General features: G+C 40.9%; 1 protein-coding gene across 1 annotated transcript in view; it reads right to left on the reverse strand.

The window, feature by feature from the left end:
• TENM2 (teneurin transmembrane protein 2) overlaps nt 1-12,705 on the reverse strand; it is an 874,568-nt gene that overhangs the window by 233,918 nt on the left and 627,945 nt on the right. The window lies entirely within an intron of this gene.

Raw genomic sequence — 12,705 nt, forward strand, 5'->3', positions numbered from 1 at the left:
CATGGTGATGGATGATCTCGCCCAGTGGTTTCATGTAGATGTTGAATAGGAGAGGAGAGAGAACTGAACCCTGTGGCATGCCACAATGGAGGGGTCGAGGGTTGGATCTCACCCCCCCATCACCACCAACTGGGACTGGCTCTGGAGGAAGGAGGTGAACCAGCGCAAAACCACGCCGCCCACCCCCAACTCCCTGAGCCTCCCCAAAAGGATACTATGGTCGATGGTATCGAAAGCCACTGAGAGATCAAGAAGAGCAAGGATGGATGCACTGCCACCATCCCGCTCCTGCCAGAGATCATCCATAAGTGCGACCAATGCCGTTTCCATCCCATATCCGGGCCTGAATCCTGACTGAAAGGGGTCTAGATAATCTGTTTCCTCCAGAACCCTCTGGAGCTGTAATGCCACCACTTTCTCAACCACTTTCCCCAAAAAGGGGAGGAGTGAGACTGGATGAAAATTGTCCAATACAGTAGGGTCCAGTGATGGTTTCTTGAGGAGGGGCTGTACCAATGCCTCCTTAAAGACAGATGGAAACAACCCCTCCCTCAAGGATGTATTAACCATCGCCTGGACCCATCCACATGTCACCTCCCGAGCAGCTTTCACCATCCAGGAGGGACATGGGTCTAGCTGGCATGTAGTGGCATTTACTGTCTGGAGTATCCTGTCCACTTCCTTGGGTCCAATAGGATCAAACTGTTCCCAGATAACTAGGTAAGTCCGCTCCCTTGGTATCTCCATGGACCATGCCTCATGCTTGGAGTCTAGCGTAGAGCAGATCCGAGTGATTTTATCCTGCAGATGCTCTGAAAACTCCTCACTAGGCCCACTGTCCTCAAAAGGGATCGAGTGATTTTAAATAGGGCTGTCGGGTGGCATTCTGCGGACGCAATAAGGGTGGAGAAGTATTGGCACTTTGCCGCTCTTATCGCCACCAGGTAGGCCTTAATAGCGGCTCTAACTAATGTTCAGTGAGATTCAGTCTTTGACTTCCTCTAGCGGCGCTCTAGATGTCTCTTAATCCTCTTCAGAACCCTCAGCTCCTCTGTGAACCATGGGGAGTTTCGGGTTCGATGGGGTAAGAAAGGTCGCACAGGTGTGATCCTGTCCAAGGCCCCAGCCGCCTCTCTATTCCAAGCAGCAGCCAGAAATTATGAAAGGGATTAATAGTTGGAGTCCAATGTGTCATCCATAAGTATCTACATAAATATGCAATACCTACTATTCCAGGAGTGGAACATTCTGGATAATTCCATTTCCCCTCCAGATCATGCTAATCTGGCCATTTTGGGAGTGATTTGGCAGTTTTCATGCATTAATCTTCTGGAATGGAAGCATTTTAATTTATAGAAAATTACCAGACCACCCTCAGAACAGCCAGATCACTGTGATCTGTAGGAGAAACAGAACGTTCTGGAGTTCTATAGAAGATTCTTTTTCCAGAATAGTGGTTATCCATATACCTAACTACCAATGGATTCACAGATAATTCCCTTGGGGATCATTAAATACTATGCCTCACCTAATTTGTTAGAAATTACATTCTGCCTTCCACTGGCATTCTATTGATGCAGTTTTCACAATGCATTTTGGACAAAAAAATGCCTAGTAGTTAAAGTGAGTGATATTAAGAGAATTGTCTGACCAGAATGACTTAGCTGTAATTAATGTACATTGAACTGTTATATCACATCAAATTTAATTTCCCTGCATGAAAATTGGTGGCTTACTATAAACAACTCATTAAAAAAAAAAACAGCTTTGGCCTACTGCTTAGTAGTATCAAAAAATAGTGAGCTTGAGAAGAACCAGTATGGTTTTAAGGTATGGGGCCAAGCCCCAGTCAATCATAGAATTCACTGAATGACTTTGGGCCAGTCCCTATCTTTCAGCCCAGTGTAACCCACAGGACTGTTGTGAGGATAAAATGAGGGGAGACCTTATACAGTCTGCCTTGAACAGTAAATAAAACTTGTTGGGGAAGGTAAAAAGCATTTTCATATGCACTGATAATTATCTGAGTGATTCTAATGCAGAGTATGATGAAACTAAAGAAACAGTACAATTGATTTACTTTAGGACAAAATCTTGGATATACTTCTTGTATTTTCACTTCTTGAAATCCATTTTGGGCAACTATTATACATTTGTAGAAAACGTAACATGTTTGTGTCTCTGGGATGAGACTGTGTTTAAGGTATGTAATGGTAATTTATGTAGGAATTTCTTCCATCGATCTTAGCTTTTTCTATTCATGTTAGAAACAGAGAGCAGTTAGCTGAAGTCAAGGAAATGGTTGCAGATTCATCTATGTTCATAGTGAAAAAATATCTATCATGTTCATGACCCAAACTTTCTTTTGTACTTCTACAAGGCTCATCTTTAATGAATGTATAATCTTCCCCAATTGAGAGAGTGATTGGGATCTGGTTTGGTATTCCAGCAGTTTAGTTGCCAGAAAAAGAGACAAACCTAGCAAGTTTGGGGTTCTGATCCTAAAAAAAGCAGAGAAACAACCCGCCCCCCCCCCCCCATCAACTTATAAAAGAGAATGGTTGGTTTCTGTGGCATATTCAGACAGACGGAAAAAGAATATGAATAAAACATTTTATTAAGTTGCAAACAGCAAGTCTCTGCCACCAACTCACTAAGAATGGACATCAAATGTCCTGAAACTTCTGTGCAAAATTATCTAAGCACCTTGTTACAAAAGGAATGTAGCAGTTTAAATAGTAAATAATCAGTAGAGAAATTGCTTCCACCATATTTAGTGTGATTTATAGTGGTTTTGAAACCAAATACTTTGCTTTTACAAATTTGTGCAAAAAGCAGTTCTAAAAATAGATAGATAGATAGATAGATAGATAGATAGATAGATAGATAGATAGATAGATAGATAGATAGATATAGAATCCACTGCCTTTTGTTCTATGGAAAAACAGCTTTCGGTGAATTTAGGACACAGGGCAGGGAGAATGAGGTAAAGAAAATAGAAAAGTGATGGGTAAGAATTGGTTAAGGAAACACTTCCTGCCCCCATTGCCTTTTTCTGATACTTGTATTTACTTAGAAGACGACTGATGTTATACCCTGGTTTAAAATCAACCATGTTTCACCATGATGTGTGAGCCTAGTGACTATAAGGAAATTCCATCTTGAGGAACAAAGTCACACTTCCAGATAGAATGCTAAAAAAGTGTTTTGCTGTAAGTACATAAGCTAAAGCCCAAGAGAACCAAGTAAAATAAGAATTGTACCATTTTCCCACCTCTATTTATGTACCCATTGGTGCAGTAGTTTGGTCTGGTGCTGTTCACACGACTGTTGGTGCTAGATGTTTAACGTATGATATGGGAATAGCAGTTCTGTGAATTTGGCCCAGCCATATATGTCAGTATGAGTACAATTGAAAAAAAAAACAACAGATCAGTGTGTACCCCCCCCACACACACACTGCAATAGAACATTACCGTCTTTCAATAACAGAGGCATGTAAGAGTAATTGCCAAACTAGCACTCCCAACAAAAATAAAAATAATATACAGCAGTTGAAAAAAAAAAGATATGCCATAAAAATATTGGAAAACAAAGGTGGAAATCCAGGGAATGTAGCAGATTGGCAATCGCATTATGTGCATACTGAATTAGCAAAACATTACAGAAACAACAGGAACAAAAATATGTAGTATGGATTTAGCCACTGTGCTTATGGGTCTCCAGTCTCTACAGTTACACTTTCAGGGATGGGAAACCTATGGCTTTCTAAATGTTGATTAAATATAAATTCCTACTCGTCATTGGCCATAATGGCTGGGACTGCTGAGAATTATAATTCAGGAACATCTGGAGGGCAAAAGCACCCCATACTAGTTTTAGATACCAAACTGAGTCTTATAGATGTCCTTATATTTTCCCAATTCTTAAACTGAACAAAACAGCTTCACAGAATTAAATCAGGTAAGACTGCAGACCAGACAGGCAGAGTGTGGCTTTCATTGTCACTGCATCTTTAACCCCTGGCCTATCTGTCTTTCTGGTGCAAATGGGAGTGTACTATTTCAATGGAAAACCATTTACTTAAATGTATCATTTTGAATGCAGGAACACTATTCAGAGTAACTACTGCTATTATAAAAATGATGGTTTCCTTTTGCTTTCTATTTGCTAGCATTAATCACAAACAGCATGGCTCCAACTTTAATTTCAATCACAGCATCTATTTCTCTCAGGAAAAAAAACATAAAAGTTATTAAAACATTTAACCTAGGAGTCAGTATTCCTCATAATAAGGCAGAAGCCTTTTAAAGGGAAAATAATTATACTATAAAGTTTACACCATATCACTTGTGAATTTTGCATCATGTTATTTTTAATTAATGTAGCAATGCCTGGAGACTCATGTGATTTGTAAATGAAAGGAAGTCAGAAAAAATTTAAAAAATCGTAATATACAAATTTACCTGGCAGAGATTCTTGATAATACTATGATCTTAAATAATGTTAGAGAATGGAACTGCCACACACACACCCTTTTAAAAACTCTGTGATATCAAGAAACTTTTTATTTAAACAACTTACTTTCTCAGTAAGTAAGGATGCAATGTCTGAGCAGAACCTGATGCCTGGAGGAACCTGGTATGATGGAGTAGAACATGGAAGGCAAGTAAATAATAAATTTTGAATAAATGTGGAAGTTCAGTGGTAGCTTGATAGCACTGAATCTTTTGGAACACAGATGGAGCCAAAGTAGAACCTGGTGAATTGCTATTCAGATAACGCTATAGATCCACAAATAAAGATGGAAAGCATCATCTACAACTTTTGCAGAAACTTAAAGAAAGTTCTGTATGTAAATTAATGGAAAGTGCATTGTACACTGTGCCTTTTAATTTCACAGATGAAGTTAGGGACATTTATGTTACTGGGTGCCATCAAGTTGAGATATACAATAGAAAGCCAGAATCTTGAATTCAGATTAGAGCAGATTACTATTATATTTTTTTCCTGCCTAGTGAAGGCCACAGTGGTCCCAGTGGTGGTAGGAGCACTCAGGGCTGTGACTCCCAAGCTGGGAGAGTGGCTCCAAGAGATCCCAGCAATAACATCAGAGCTCCCTGTTGGGAAGAGTGCAATGCTAGGAACAGCTAAGATAATGCACAGGTCCCTCAAACTCCCAGGCCTCTGGTAGAGGACCCAAGGCTGAGGAAGACACATACCACCCATGGGGGTGAGAAGGGGATTTATATATATGTATGTATGTATGTATGTATGTATGTTAAAGTGGCAAACAAATACTCCTTTCCTCTCCTAGTTTCCCCACAACAACCACCCTACGAGGTGGGTTTGGCTAAGAGAGAGTGACTGGTCCGTAGTCACCCAGCCGGCTTTCATGCCTAAAGGAGGTCTACAAGTCACAGTCCCCTGGGCTCTAGGCCAGCACCTTCACCACTACACAAAAATGGCTCTAGATTAGAACATCATAGCATAGTTAATCAAAAGTAATACACACACAGAATACAAGATTACAGAAAAGTTACATTAATGCTCTGAACAGATGGAGTTTTAACTGCTAATTATATTAGGTGATCTGAAGAACACAACCTGTGCAGTATTAGCCCTCACATTCTAGACCGTCTCGGGTTTCTGCTCATTTTAAACCTACGTCTTGCAAAGTTGTTGGTAATGAGCAGGAAAGAATGCTACAAATTACAAAGCTCATTTCAAACCATTAAGTCAACTCTTACAGGCATAGCACTACATTGCCATGTTTTTCACTATCATTCTGACTATGCAAAGCTTTAACTATTAGGGAAGATGTCAGTGAATAATTCTGCAGGCTTCGATAAAATCAAATCCATGCACACATTTTACTAAGCTGAAAAAAAATTGCCAAGTTATTCATGAAACTGAGAAATGTGTGTTGCATTTTAAAGATACGAAAATTGTTCGGATATCTGAAACAAAAAAATTGTTTTTCCAATTCTTACACACACACACACAACCAGGAATCACCCCAGTTTTAAGGAGTCCATCCTGGCCAGTCAGCAGGAGCTGTGCAGCTACAGGAAGCTTGCATGATGTACTGTGGGAAAAAACTTGGCCACTGGCCATTCACTTGCACCAGCACAAGTGTTCCAGTGGGGCTACCATATCTATGCTGCAACAGTTCAGACGACTACTAGATGGCAGCCAAGAGTTTGAGTTTTCAGTATTTCTTTTGTCATCTAGTGGCTGTACAGATTTCTGCAGCTCAGACATAGTTGTTCTAACTTGCATAGCTGAGAAAGAGCAAGCAATAGCAGAATGGAAAGCAATAGCCACAGCTACATATCTTTAGCTTGATAGGTTCTTCAGAAGCTTAGGGTTTCTTTAATTCATCACGTTTGGTGGAATGGGGGACGGGGATGGAAGAGAAGATCCACTCCCTTCTCCATTTCTTGACCAATAGGTATTGATAGGTAATTATCCATTTACTTGGTTTGACCTGGAAATGATTTTGCATACAACATAAGTGAACAATAGAAAATAGAAAGTATTTCAAATCACTAAAAGTTGCATCATTACAAAGAAGGCCTTCCAAACATTAACTTCCCAGTTTCCATTTTTTGTAAAATTTTGTTTGGGATTCTTGGGAAATTGAGTTACGAATTAACATTAATAAATATGTCAGCTTATGTTCCTGTTTTCAGTTTTGGAAACCTGTTTACCTTCTGGGAGATTAGAGAAGGTAGTGGGGAACAACCTCAACAATTTGCATCCTAGTAAATGGGTAGTTTATGATTGTATATATCCATTATGGCAACAATTTTCTGAGAAGGCTCATTACAGGCCGTCAGAATTCCAAATTCTAAAAAGGCCAGGGGCTGTTACTCTGAGTAGCTGTATTATGTCTTTTAATGGGAACTGTGTTGTCACTGTTCACTTTTCAAGCTGAGTATGATGTTCAGTTAGATCACTTTAGTCTTTTTACATTTAAGAACTAGATGCCTGGTATTTCACTATATTTCCTGGTCAGTTTAATGAATGTTTATTTACCACAAATTATATATTATTTATTCATCCCTGTCAAGTGAAAAATTAATTATTTATCAAAATAGTTTATACACCAATGGGGAAAAGGCACCATACCACCTTTGGATTTACTATTACAAATTGCACACCTATTTTTTTGAACTTTGAACTGTAACTAAGCATGTTGCACTTATACAAAATTAATTTGTCTAAGAAAATTATTCTGCAGTATAAACAAAAGATACAATAATTACTTATTTTTATAATTACACCCCTGGTGTGGAAAAACAGACCTTGGCAAATGACCTTGTTCCATGTTAAATGAACATTATTGAGATTTCTCTGGTGGTATTTTAATTTAACAACATACTGAGACTTGAATATATGGAAACTGAAAGAAATACAAGGATATCAGTTTGTAGCCACCTTTCTTCAGGCCAAAGTGGCTATTTTTTTAAGGCCCTTTGTTGTACCTAAAAGCTTGCAAACAAAAGCATGCTTTAAAAATAAGCCAAAATGTTGTTAAAGGTGATTGAAAAGTTTGCATATACGTCCCAAGGGTCATGGATCAGATCTTTTTCCAATTCTGATGCAAAGTTCAAAAGCCCTTGTCTCCCCGGATTGGTACAAAAGGAAGAACACTGGTTAAAGAAGTAGGGTTTTTTGCTTACTTTTCTATTTTATCAATATTTTGATTAGCTATCTTTTAATACATTTCTGAGGATATATTTTACAATATAGCATTGCAGTATAGTATTAATTTATTGGACCTATTAACGTTTAGGTAAATAAATATGTCATTATTGTAATAGGGATCTCTAGATTATATTGTAATTGTTTTAATTTACAGCTGCTATGTATAATTGTACTCATTTGACTTGTTTCAATTTTATTTGCTATTTTTAGTAATTTCATGTTGCTGGTCACTGACCAAATAAACATTATTACATTACAGGAAGAACATCAGGAAGTGTGCTACAGGTAGATAGGCACTTCCAAGCTCACATACTCATCCAAGAGTGAAACTAATATACATAACTAATAGAAATGGGAGGGAAATTCATCCAGCTAATTTAGTTTTTAGTAAAGGAAGCAATGTTGATGGTTCAGAGTACCTTTGTTGCTTATTAGTTTAAAGACAGTATTTTAAAATTCTTCCAAACACTAAGTTGACCTTTCAGTTGCAAGTGTTTTAATAATCTCTGAAAAAGATAATTTATCACTACTTTGCTTACTTCTTTCAATTTCTGGGGTCCAAGAAATTGAATCTCAAATAAATTAGATCCCACCCACAATTAATTTGCAAGGCAAACTGCATGTTTTTAGTATTAAATATTAAGGAATTTGGGGGGCAATGTTATATGCAGTGTAATCCAGTGTATGTCTCCCTGGAAGCAAGCCCAAAAGTTAAATGTGTACAGTACTGAGGTCTTAAACATTAAACTATTTTCCTTGTAAAAAAAAGGCAAAAATTCAATTATATTAAAACCAATGAAACAAGGATAAAATCATGTAGTAAAAATTAGCATCTGACATTATTTAGTTTAGATTAAACCCAGGAATGAACATGAATGTTTTATCAGCCAAGTTTAAATCCCAGTTCTTAAATTAGAAATAAATCATACAGCACTTTCTTGTGACTTCATCCAAGTTAAATAAGGTGTTATTTTTAATGTAATAATATTATTAAACAACGAATGCCCATTTAAATTTCACTGCAGAAAAATATCTGAAATAAAACAGCAAGGAAATACATTCCACTATTAATTAATTGCATCGTTCATAACTTGCACACTCGATTAACTGCAGCTCCAATAGCTTGTTTACTGGCATTACAACTTGCATGGTTCATTTTCTGCTTTCAGCTCAATAGCAATCTGCAAAAATGTTTCAAATATATCACCATATTGTTTTACCTATCTTTACGCTAGAATGAATTAAGTACTCTTTTTTGTTCATACACACACACCCCTGAAAGCTTATTATACAGGAGGCAACAATTTTTCAGCCTACAAGTAACCTTCAGACTAACATGACTGCTATGGCAAACCAAAGCTGGTTACTACAAAACTCAACTCTTTTAACTGAGTAGGTTGCTGACCTCTAGGAAACAGCATCTTGTGGTATCATGTAGCATTCAAAGGATCTGATCATTCTTCTCTGGCTGATGTTGATCTCACCAGGGTAACAAATTCTTTCTCTAAGCTTTTTAGACTGTTGGTCCAAGTCTTGTCTCACACTAGGTCTTACATACAACCTTTCATTCCACATAAAGGAAACCAAACCAAACCTAGAGTTTATTAGGAAGTAGAAAATGTGCATTTATGAGTCCTCTGCTATCTAATATAAAAATTTTCCAATAACTCAGCATCACCAGACTGCAAACAGCATGGAAGTGTATGTGTGTTTATAAACAGAATCCCAAGAAGCAGTTTATAGCCAGCAAAAAAAGATAGTTAATATCTCCTTAAACTCTTAATAAAATGTGTGTGATTAACTTGTGTATAAGTTTATCTGTTTAAAATGAGACCAAACCTATGTTACAAAATGTAAAAAAATCTGCTGGACTTAATTGGATAAGCAACACAGTTCTGGCTCAAATGTGCTGCTGCCATAGAAAACCATAGCATATGCTGTAATTGTTCTCAGGGTCTCCTGTATATGAGTTTGAACACAGGCACGTGGAAGGCATTATTTCAGTAATTTGCTGATTTAAAATGCCACTCACTCTAGCACACCATTTCTCTTAATTTCTGACTCCTTTCTTTGAGGGGTTGTGCTCTTAAGGCCAAAATGACAGCAACTCCACAAAACAAGGAGGGATTAGTAGATTTGTGGAAGCCTTATGTTTTCAGATATGCAAAAGGCTTCAGAAAACAAGCCAGGAGGGCAACAGCAAAACAGCCTAATGACAATGAAATGAAAAGGCCAGAAATAAATGGAGTTGCCAAAGCCATACGGATCTAATTCTGTTAAATTCTACTCAAAAAGGACTTCTTCACAGGTTCACCCAACTACTTCATTGGTTCAGAAGGGAAAACTACTTTTAAGTATCTCTAGGGACATAATGGAATAGGGAGGTGGGATCCTCTATAAGATCATGCCCATGCGACTGCTATTGTTCCATCGAACCCGACACTCACTGTGGTCTACGGAGGAGCTGATGGTTCTGAAGAGGATTAAGAGGCACCTAGAGCACTGCTGGAAGAAGATAAGGTCCGAACCCGACCGAACATAAGCTAGAGCCGCTATTAAGGCCTACCTTGTGGCTGTAAGAGCGGAGAAACATCAATATTTCTCTGTTCTTATTGCATCCACAGAATGCTGCCCAGCGGCCCTGCTTAAGATCACCCATTACTTTTGGGATAGGTGGGCCTAATGACCTACCTGCAGGGCCGCACAGAGGGGTTTTCTGAGCATCTAGAGGATAAAATCACTCAGATCTGTTCCCAGTTGGATTCCAAGTATGTGGCATGGCCTGTGGAGATCCCTGGGTAACATAATTACCTTGTTATCTGGGAAGAGTTTGATCCTGTTGGGCCTGAGGAAGTAGACAGGGACCTCCGTTCTGTAAATGCCACCACTTGTCAATTAGATCCATGCCTCTCCTGGCTGGTGGGTGGGTCCAGGCAATGGTGAATTCATCCTTGAGAGAGGGGGTGTTTCCAGCTGCCTTTAAGGAGGTGCTGGTGTGCCCCCTCCTCAAGAAACCATCACTGAATCCCACCGTGCTGGACAATTTTTGTCCAGTCTCCCACCTCCCCTTTTTGGAGAAGGTGGTTGAGAAAGTGGTGGTGTTGCAGCTCCAGAGGGTCCTGGATGAAACAGATTATCTGGACCCTTTTCAGACGGTTTTCAGGCCTGGATATGGGACAGAAACAGCATTGGTTGCACTTCTGGATAATCTCTGGTGAGAGCAGGATGGGGGCAGTGCATCCATCCTTGTTCTTCTTGACCTCTCAGCAGCTTTCAATACCATTGATCATGGTATCCTTTTAGGTCGTCTTGGGGAGTTGGGGATGGGTGGCACAGTTTTGTGCTGGTTCACCTCCTTCCTCCAGGGCTGGTCCCAATAGGTATTGATAGAGAGCGAGAGATGCCGCTCACGATGCCTTCTTTGCAGGGTTCCACATGGTTCGGTACTCTCCTGCTCCTTTTTAACATTTACATGGAACCACTCTGTGAGATTATCCACCACCATGGGATGAGGTATCATCAATATGCAGATGATACCCATGTATACATCTCCATCCCAGGTGCTTTAAGTGATGCTGTGGTCACCCTTTCTCAGTGCCTGGAGGCTGTAGGGGCATGGATGGGGAACAAGAGACTTCAGCTGAACCCTGCTAAGACTGAGTAGCAGTAGGTTGGGGGCTCCCCCATATCTGGGAGTTTACCATCTTTGGTTCTGGATCAGGTTGCACTGTCCCACACAGACCCAGTGCGGAATCTGGGGGTCCTCCCAGACTCACGACTCCTGCTTGAGAAGCAGGTGGCAGTCGTGGCCAGGAGGGCCTTTGCTCAACTTCATGAGCAGTTATGCCTCTTCCTGGATCAGGAGGCCCTCCAGTCAGTCACCCATTGTCATGTTTGCCGGTGCGATGTTGGCGACATCGCAACGGCTCGAATGACAAAGCACAGAGGCGTACTAATGACTGGAGAGGGATGGGTGATAAAACAGGACAAAGACAGTAATGGGTCTAGGAGATCTACAAGCCCTCATCACCTGGTAATCGGCAATTAAACACCATTAGCAAAGAGAAGATCGGGGCGAAGGTTGGAAGGGCGCGTCCGGATGCTTTCGAGGAATTCCGAAGCCTAATCGCCCGGTAACGAGCCATTACGCTGCAGAAAGAAAGACGGAGCAATGCCCGAGGCGATTGGGGATGGGAGACCTCTCACCCAGCAAAGCATGGATGGCCGGTCACCCCGTGGAACTTGTGGGGCACACCCGGGGAATGTGGGGGTGGAGCATCAATTGGCGCGAAGCTATTTAACTCTACTCTTGGTGCGCTTCCCTCACTCTCAGCTTTCTACTGGTGTGCACTCTATTCTGAATAAAAGCCAGAACTTAACTCTGCTTATAGTCTGGGTCTTTTATTTAACTTAGGCATTCCTCACATAAAGCTGAGAGCCATCAAGAATGGACCTCGCCAGCCTCTACCGGAAATTTTTTTTCTTGCGAGAGACGCAGCTGGTGATGACTGAACCGGGGGCGATCTTGGAGTCGGCACTGCAGAGCGGAGGCGTGAAAGACTCAACACAAGGGAGGGAGGCGACCAGACCACTTCTGGAACCGGCACTCCCGAGATGGGACACGAGCCCCCTCCCCACCCGCACCGCACCCCAGTTGGGAGCCTGGAGCCCCAGCATGGAGTGGAGGGCCCCGACGGAAGACGAAAGTGGGAGTCAACAACACTTCAGGTGGGACGTCATCGCAGGCCCCCAGCCGGGAACATCCCACACCACCTGGAGACTCCAATACCCCCAGACGCCCGAGAGGGAAGTCGCAGGACTGCCGATCGGACCACAACTGGCAGCACTGAGAATGGACAATCCCATCACACAGGACAGGATCAGGGCTCTGGAATCCAAGGTGCAGTCATTGGAGTACCAGCTGCAATCCCTGGCAAATGTGGTGAGTGAACTCACAAAGAATGCTGCCGTGCAGGGTGTAGTGAGGGGTCT

The sequence above is a fragment of the Candoia aspera genome, chromosome 2 (genome assembly GCF_035149785.1).
Source record: "Candoia aspera isolate rCanAsp1 chromosome 2, rCanAsp1.hap2, whole genome shotgun sequence".
Classification (NCBI taxonomy): domain Eukaryota; kingdom Metazoa; phylum Chordata; class Lepidosauria; order Squamata; family Boidae; genus Candoia; species Candoia aspera.